Source organism: Lissotriton helveticus, chromosome 1_1, assembly GCF_964261635.1.
Source record: "Lissotriton helveticus chromosome 1_1, aLisHel1.1, whole genome shotgun sequence".
In the NCBI taxonomy this organism is placed as follows: domain Eukaryota; kingdom Metazoa; phylum Chordata; class Amphibia; order Caudata; family Salamandridae; genus Lissotriton; species Lissotriton helveticus.
In genome coordinates, this window is record NC_136057.1 from 28966329 (window position 1) to 28975748 (window position 9420).

At 46.8% G+C, this 9420-nt stretch overlaps 1 long non-coding RNA gene across 1 annotated transcript; it reads right to left on the reverse strand.

Annotated features, from left to right (window-relative positions):
• Window positions 1–511: 511 nt before the first annotated feature.
• Window positions 512–8597, reverse strand: LOC144818259 (uncharacterized). The gene is made up of 3 exons (XR_013607080.1): window positions 5148–8597; window positions 3401–5109; window positions 512–1303 (listed from the first exon to the last, which is right to left on the reverse strand). It is a non-coding gene; the product is annotated as an uncharacterized LOC144818259 (long non-coding RNA).
• Between the last annotated feature and the right edge of the window lie 823 nt (window positions 8598–9420).

Below are 9420 nucleotides of genomic sequence, written 5' to 3' on the forward strand. Positions count from 1 at the left end.
TGTGCCCTGCTTCTTGGGTAATCCTAGACGAAGTGTCTGCCGCCGATCTAGGCGTAAAAAATCAAGTTCTTCAGCTAGAGTGAAACTTCCCGATTTTGTCTCATTCCATACTGCTGGGCCACTCCCATTTTCTGAATCCGTCTCACTCTCCATTGCTGAACTGATATCTGATGTAGATGCGGTGTTAATACTTTGAGTGTTTAACTTGTCATCTTGGCTGGCTATATCACTTTTCATGAACTTATGTTCTTTTACAGAGTCAAATTTCTTGGAGACGGTAAAGATCTGCCAATGTTTCATAGAGTAAGAAAGTGGCCCAAAGTAAGGTACAGTGTGCACAGAGTCCACAGTCCCCAGAGGTTTGGCAGAGGCTAATGTATAACCTTACTCTCTAAGGTGGTAGCTTGGTCGAGCAGTAAAGCAGTATCAGAGGACAGTGTAAAGCATGTGTTGTACACACTCAGTCAGCAACTGGTCTCACACACTCAAGAACTGAACTCTAAGCCAATTGTTTTGTATCAAAATATATAGTTGTTTTTATTGTAGAACCAACAAGGTATCAAAATATACTTTGTCAGAGTGAATTACTTTAGTTAAATACTTTTGAAATAGGCAATAGACTTTTTGATCACACTCGTTACAGTTGTTGCAATGGGCAACACACTTTCAAACATAATGCAACATCGAGCTCAATGGGAATTTCTAGATAAATGCAATTAGTTACTTTATGGATTACTTTTCTAACCACAGGACTGGATCATAGATTTAGTACTGGGACATTTCCTGAAAACAGTTGAGTAAAAGCATTTTGGTTACAGTAGTGATTTTTAAGGAATATTATTTTATTTTAAAAGTTGACACAAACTTTTTCACATAGAATCACCAATGTTATCCTATGGGAGGAAATTCACTTAGCAGGTATGTACTGTTATCGTTACCTTTCCTTACTCAGTGTTGGATCCTGGATCCAGCACTGTGGTATCTCCTATAAACAATTGAAAGAATGTGCTTAAGTCATACAGGTTATTTTAAAGGAATATTTGTAGTTTTTGAAAATTGACACTTAGAAACTTTTCTGGTGAAAACCAGACAATGAATTCCTATTGAAGGAAATTCAAGTTACTGGTAAGTACGGTTAAAATTACTTTTCAGGTTCAGTGCTGGGCTAAAAGATGCGGCACTGGGTTCTCTCCTGATAACAGTTGAGTAATTCGGAATTCGTTGTTCGGCTGATTTTAGATGAACATTTTAAAGTTTCAAAACTCCACACAGAAGAATTTTCAAGTGAAACCAGTCAATGTTACTGTTAGACCTGTCTGGATTTTTTTGCGCAGTCCCTCCTCATTATTCTTTATTTTGTCCCCTTTTTGCCCCTCATACCCTTAATATTTTTCTGTCTACTATTTTTATAGGTGTTGGTCAAGGGGATAGGTGTTCTTTCTTCCCCCCATAGTCTTTTACCTCAGGCCCAGAGGCCTGTTCTGACAGGAAAGTTGGCACCACCTAAAATGGTGGCCACCAACTGCCCCAACAGTCGCACCCAGAACTTGGCCGTAGCTTAACATAGGGCATTCCAGAACCTTCTGGTCCATGCTGGACCATTGAAGGGCAGCCTATAAAAGGCGGAATGCGGGGCAGCCATTTTGTCTACCTGTGGAAGTCAGCTGGAGGACAGGTGGTAGCTGAGGGTGGGAAGAGGTTAGACTTAGGGTTGACCTCCTGGACTGGGAAGCTGCCTTATTGGTCCAGCCCACTACTCCCCTTTTGGTTACTTGTCCTGGCCCCGCTGTGGGAAGTTACTGGAGACCCTGGGCGCCTAGCTTGCCTCTTGTCCAAATTGTACAGGGGAAGTCTGAAGGAGAAGGAGACTGCAGTGCTGCGGTGTGCAGTCCTCTGCCCAGCATAAGGATTCCAGAGAGACTGTTGCTGTAAAGAATCCCCAGTAAAGTGGGGCTAATCCTTGAGCCCCCCTGTTCTCAGATTGTTAGAAAAACGTTCTGTTTAACTGTTGTTGAACGACCCTACCGAGACCCCCTTCCTACCTGATGTGTTGAGGGCTGAGGGAACGAAGGCAGCAGGAAAACGCGCTGTCCTGGCTCTGGGCCGGCGTGATAGTGCTGAGGAAGCGGAGGCTAGTGGGCAACGTGACATTCTTTCCCCCGGATTGGTGTGAGGTGAGGCGGCGCTGATTTCGACCTGCAACTGCAAGCCGGTGAGGAGCGGAGAAGAGGGGCAGCGCGGTGTGACCAGCGCGGTCTCTGTGGAGGAGACGCTACCTTCCCGCGCATGCCCCATTGAGCCGCCGGGCTCCGTGAAGCGGAGCCGGATCTGTGAAGGCGGGAGCAGCAGCTGAGGAGCGAGGAGCGCTCCGCGCATGCTCCAGTGATCAGCGCGCCCCCCTCACTCGAGCGCCTCAGGAAGGAGCTGGCGCGAGTGGAAAGGGGGCATTGGAAGTGTGCGCTTTGTTATTCCTCCGCCCCAGTATCAGGAAAGTAGTTGGAGTGGAAAGGGGGTATTTGAAATGTGCTCTTTGCTATTCCCCCGCCCCAGCCTCAAATAAGCAGCTGGCTCGGCGGGAGGGGGTAGAGTGAGGCCGGTGAGACCTCGAAGGAGCTTCAAGTCAGCAGCGACGCGTGGAGACTGGGACAACATCGTCTCCACGCTACAGTAAGGAGTGGGGCCCTCTGGGGAGTTCTATGCACAAGGAATAATTTTAACTTATGACCGTGCATGACAGTTTGCCCCCCAGGGTGGAGTAGAAGCTCTGAGGAGCAAGAGCCTAGTACAAGGCATACTTAACTGGCCTAAGTAGGCATAAAGGTTACCTGCCAGATATTGTATAGTGCCTATTTAAATGTAATGAACTACAGGAATTGGTGATAACTTGCATTGCAGATTAAAAGTGTTATTGCAATTGCTGAGACCAGTTATAGAGTATAAGTCCTGTTTAAAAACTATGCCTAGTTGAATGCTAGAACCTCTAGTAATGTAAAGTTGATGACTTAAGTTAGCACCTTAGTGGAGACTATAGTAATTTCCTGATTAATAGGTAATGTGCTTTCTCCTCCAAAAGGGATATCTGCCAAATGTCTAAGTGAATTATCTATTTTACAAATGTTGGTTTTTCTTATGTCCTGGAATTGGAAAGTATTCCTGCTATATTCCACACACCCTGAATGGTAATTTAACTGTGAATTCTAAAAGTGAAAAGAGCCAAGATATATATATATATATATATTATTTTTATAAAGCAGTACTTATTTTCCTACATTTTTGGTGTAGCGTTTTCTTTTGTGTGCTATTGCGTGGATTTACTTTTGGGTGGTCTGCAACCTTAACACTGTGCCTCTGAAGTATATGTCTTGCCCTAGGCCAGGGTACCCCAGGTTCTAACAGTTACTCTATGGAAGAAAAGTGAGTCATCGGCTTTTAGGTAAGTACTCGGCTGGCTGAGTTAAGGTTCTGGGCATAGACTCAGGGGTTTCCTAGAGTCGGGTTGGTACAGTTGGTACCCCCTCAGCGGCACAGGGGCAGCCGGGTGCAGAGGTAGTGAGGCCCAATGTTATCCAATGAGAGGCAGGGGGCCTTCGGTTGGTGGCTGCTGTCAAGCAGGCCACGCGGCTGTGGGAGCTGGGCTCCAGGTCACTTTCTCAGGGCAAATGGGGAAGTAGGTTAGGACCACGGTTGCACTGCCAGGGGGCACTCAGACGGCTGGGTGCAGGGTGCTTTTGAGCCGTCGGGCGCTCAATGTTATTCAATGGAGAACTTGGAAGGTGAACAAAGGCTGCAGGCTCGGAGACGGTGATTCTTCAGGAGCGACCAACACTTCGAGGGGTAAGTTGGTAGCCTGGACGATAGGCAGACACCCAGGAGTAGGGCACAGGGGGCCGAGGGCGGCGAGTGCAGGGGTGTCTTTTGACGTCGGGAAATCTTACCCTCTGCTGGTCGCGGTTGGAGGGGTCCCTAGCTGTGAGTCTGCAGGCGTTATCTGGGTCATCGAGGAGGGTCCTTGGGCACTGGATTCCAGGTCACAATTGCCGGGGGGACGTCCTCAGGGTCTTTATCCACTCAGGCACAGGCCGGTCTCGGCGGGTGCAGAGTGTGCTGTATTCACAGTTCCTGGCTGGCACCAGGGGTTGTTGCTGTTTGAGCAGAACCACTGCTCATGGGAGTCCCAGTCTTTAAGAGGTTCAAGGCAGGCAGGTCCTCTGGGGTTTTCAAGGCTGCTGGCCGCAGGAGATGCCGGGATTTAGCATGAGCAGGTTCAAGGATCAACAGGCCTGTAGGGCTGCGGCCAAGTGAGTTGGTGTCGTCCTCTTGTTAGCAGCTGCACGGCAGGTCTTTTTCTTCTTTCTTGTTTTTGACTCGGGATCTGAGGAAGGAAGGTTCAGGGTGCCCCTAAATACTAAATTTAGGGGTGTTACAGGCAGGGCAAGGGCAGAGACCAATGGGTCCCTGTCCTAGGGTGAATACACCCCATATCCTGCTCCTCTCCTGTGGGAGGGGAGCAGGAGCCTATCTCTGATTGGGCAGTGCTCCCCATCCCCAAGATGACGAGAGCCCGGAGATGTGCTTCACCTCGCCTCTCCCACCTGAGGGGTGGCGTTGGCAGAGGCTGGCACATCCCCTTTCCTTCCTTCTGGTTTCCTGTCAGTCTGCCCTCCAGAGTGGGGGTCAGAACTGGTGGGGGCCAGTTGCTGAGTACATCAAGTGCCCTGGAGAAGCTCACAAAAGGCGGCATGTCTTTGAAGCTTCCCCTGCCCATCCTGGGGGAGGAGACCTAGCATCTCACCCAGGACGTGCATTGTTGCAGTCCCAGGAGAGCGGCTGGCTCTCTACCCAGGGGTCCAGCAACATGTCTGCTGTGTGGCAGCCTAGGCAGCCTCTCAGACAAGACGTGGATTGTAGGTTAAGTTCAGGGGGCAACTCTAAGTTGGCCAGTGTAGTGCATTTGGCATTAAATCCCACACTGGCATCAGTGTGGGTTTAATGTGCTGAGAAGTTTGATATCAGTGTAGCCATCATGGTGCTGTGAAGTGTGTAATGACAAACTCCCAGCACCATATACTCTTAATGGCGTCACTGCACTTACAGTTCCCAGGAATGGCCCTGGGTACTGTGGGGGCACAGGGCTCATGAACCTGTGCCCACACCACTGGCATTGTGCACCCAGCTAGAGGGGTGACTGGTGTATGCCCTGGAAGTGTGTTTGTGGGCATGGCACACAGGGATGTGTGCCATGTCGACTCTTTACTTAGTTCTGCACCAGGACACTCAGCCTGCAAGGCAGTGTGTGGGTGTCAGGGTGCAGGGCCCCTAAGGGTGGCACAATAAGTGCTGCAGCCCTTAGGGGTCTTCTCTGGTCACAATGCCCAGGGTACCTAGGGTACCATTTACCAGGGGCTGACATGTGGCCAGAGATGCCACTTGGGTTTAGGCTTTAGTACAGTTTTTAGGGAAGGAACACAGGCCCTAGGTACCTGATTGGCAGGGACCCAGGGCACACCAAGGAAAAGTGCATCAGGTATCAGGAAAAAAGTGGGGGGGTTACTGCCAAAGAAACCCACTTCCTTACACATGGTCAGTCTTATCCCGCGCACATTTATCGCAGCGCTATACCTCCCATTTGCTGTGTGCTTGCTCGCATTGCTGCCAAACATCCCTAGTGCCTGATCGCCTCGCATATTTGCATATTAGCGCTATAGTACGATAGTGCGCTTTGACTAGATTTGCATTGCCACTGATATTTAGTCTGCCTGTAACGTTCATCTTTGCCTGACTGTGCCGGCGCCACTAGCGTTTTCGTCGCGCTTATTCTCTGTGTGTCCCATTCGTGTTTGGCGTTTGGCTTGCAGCCATTTTGTTGATTGTTTGTTGTTGTGACTCCCTGCCCGGCCTTCCATCCCGATCCCGCCTCCCAGCTGCCCCTCCCTCGCCCCTCCCCCCCTCCACTATCCACATATGACAGATGCCTCCGCGCGGAGTCAGTGAAACTCCGCTACTACACGGACTCGATCTCTCATGCTTTTCGCTGCAGTGGGGCTTGGCTGCAGTATATTGGAATACTCTTCCAGGGACATCCATCACGTAAGCTCACACACTCACAAGTGAGCACTGGACTGCACCCCCAATAATCTCGTTATCTACTACTGGGACATTTTTATTAAGACAACGATCATGATTCCTTCGTCCTGATTTAGCATACTTGGTTACGACATCCGTGTGGGGGAGCCCTGCGTTTGGTGTATGCAGAACTTCCCAGGTGCTTTATTACAACACCTAGACCAGGATGCTTTGATTCTACATCCTTCAATACTTGGACCATGACTTGACCTTCCGGATTTCCTTTGTATATGGTTCCATATTTTAAATCTACATGTCTGGACAAGCCCCTATGTGACACACGACGTTATTTTTCGTCCTGCCTAGCCTTGAAAAAGTCTTTAGTACTTACCCCTAGTACTGACGAAACACGTGTCGGCTGTCTTTTTGTCAAGCTTACTCCTATGGATTTTTGAATAAAGAACATGAGAAACTGAACTTTCTTGTTTATTTGTGATGTCCAACCACCACTGTTATTGGAAAACCTTTGTTTATCGAGAAACAACCAGGAGATTTATTAGTCTGCCTCTGTATACTTGTATGTCAGGAATGTGCTAGATATGACCCTCTTGCTTCATTTGTATTTTGCCAATCTCTGATTGTCATTGAATCTCTCATGGTAGTGGGGGATAGCGGTCTGTGCAGCACTCCGTCTTCGCAACTGAAGATTTGTTACATTTCCAGCACTTATCATACATCTAATTGTCATTAGTGAATGTGCGGTCCTTTCCTTTTGGATACACCACTACCGTCTCTCCCTCTCTGGTTTGCGTTAAACCAGGATTAGATTTTGGTTAGTGTGACATTGAGGTTTTGAATGTCGCTGGGTGATTTGATTTTGTCGTAGAGTTGTGTGTCATCTGCATATTAGGTGATATTTAACTCCTGCTTCTTTCAGAATGATTATAAGGGGGCTCCATGAAGAGATTGAAGAGAGCAGAGGAGAGGATCGAGCCTTGAGGGACCTCGAGTGTGACTCGTGTTGACTTAGAGAGACAGGAGTTGATTTTAATTTGTTGAGACCAGTGCTGGAGGTAGGAAGTGAACCATTTTAGTACCATGCCATCAATGCCAGAACGGCCCTTCAGAGTCTCAAGTAAAGCTAGGTGATTCATTGTGTCAAAAGCCGCAGATAGGTCAATAAGGATGAAAAGACAGGCTTCACCCTCGTCTAAGGCTCTGTGTATTTCGTCCGAAATATTACGCATGGCTGCTTCGGTGCTACACCCTTTCCTGAATCCCGATTGAAAGGTGTCGAGGAGGTCGATGTCATCAATATGTTTGTTAAGTTGTTGGAGAATCCACTTCTCAAAGGTTTTGGCCAGGAACGGGGGATTGGAGATAGGTCTGAGATTGTTGAGATCATTAGGGTCGGCTCCTGGTTTTTTGAGTATGGGTGTGATTTGTCCTAGTTGAAGGGAGTCTGGTACACAGCCTGATGTGAGAGAGGAGTTGATGATCTTAGTCCAGAAAGGGGTAATGATGTGGTTGAGTTTTTGTACAATAGTCGATGGGAGGGGGTCCATAGTGTGGGAGGTGGACTTTAACCTCGCAATTTTATTGAAGACCTCGTTTTCTGACCCAATTCGCATAATTTTTCAGTTGGCAGCGGACCTGGTTGTCCTTGATGTGAATTGGATCTGCTTGGTCGAGGGCAAGTAGTGGGAGGCAAGTTGAGATCGAATATGTATTGGAGGTTTGGATGAAGGATTGCTCAATTTTTGTGATCTTTTCTGTGAAGTAGCTGGCAATTTCTTTGCATCGATCCTTGGTTGCTATAATTTTGTGCAGGGATTTGCGGTTCGTTTGCCTTTTGACAATATTGAAGAGTTCTCTAGGTCTATTCTTAGGGTGGTCTAGTTGGCTGTGGAAGAATTAGGCCTTTTCTCTGAAGATGTGCTTTTTATATTCTGGAAGAGTAGACCGAAGAAGAGCTAGGTGGCTTGTTGATGGGTCTTGTCTGCAAGTCCTTTCAGCCAGTCTGAGTTGCCATATTTCGGTATTGAGATCCACATTGAACCATGATTTAGATTTGATAGATCTCAATTGTTTAAGTTTGAGTGGCCCTACTTGATCTAACACCTCCGTCATTGTAGAGTTAAAGGGTGCTGTAAGGTCATCGGCCGATATAGTGGTAGGCTGGGACTGTAGATCGGCGTGAATCTTGGATTCAAGTTCGGAGATAGGGACTTCATTGATGTTCCTGATCCAGTGCTTGGGATTGTCGGATTGTATTGGTTGGTGTCTGACAGGTGAGTTGATATTAAACAAAATTAGGTGGTGGTCAGACCAGTCAATGGGCGAGATTGACCTCAGAGAGACTAGTTCATTACTGGTTATGATTGCGTCTAGAGTTGCTCCTTTGATGTGAGTTGGTTCATTGCAGAGCTGTTTTAGGTTGTTTATTTCAAGCAGGTTGGATTGATTCTGGGCAATGGTGTCTTCTGTGTTGTTCCAGTAGATATTGAAGTCACCCAGGAACAGATCTTTCGTGTCTGTTAGGGAGAAGCGTGTTATTAGCATATGGGTTAAGGAGCCTGCAGACAGAGCTCTTTGTGAGCCCAGTAATTTTCAAGGGGTATTAATAATGGTAAGAAAACTCTAGAGCTCTCTCCAGCATGTGCATTAACCACCATGTTGTCTAGTAGTCACAGTTTTGACTCATAAAGTAGCATATAGGGTTAATGTGCCTGCTGCAAAGCAAAACATGTAATATGAAGATCACAGATTTCTATTTGTATAGCTAGGTAAATGGGTTACAGCTTTTGACACAGAGATCCTTTTGTTACATCCAGTTCTTATATCGCAATCCGTCCAATATGAAACAGTGTGCTATTAACTATTGTCATGGATCTTAATATCTCATCCACACCCTAATGTCTTCCAGACCCTGAACAATTCCACTTTCGGCCATTGCACTTTTCCCGTGTTTTTGAATAATGTTGACATTCATACTTTCTCTTAAAGGTCCTTATATAATTATTCTTTCTGGTTAGCTATACCATCATACCAGATTGGCTTAAATGTTTTATTTGCGCTAATAGAAGGATGTCTAATAAATACTTTGATATATGATAAAGTGCTCACATGTAAAATTAAAATGCATGTTAATTTGATATATGTACCTTCTGCACCACCTTATCCTAAAAATTATATTTATTTGAGCCCAATAATTATAACAAGTTTAGTATGGTTGAATGGTTGAATGGCTAGATTGTGTCAAAGTTCTCATTTAATGACAGATTTGAGATCCGCACCATTGGCACGGTCCCAGATGCATGTAAGAAATATTGCCTTCTGCCACCACTTGGGTAGTAA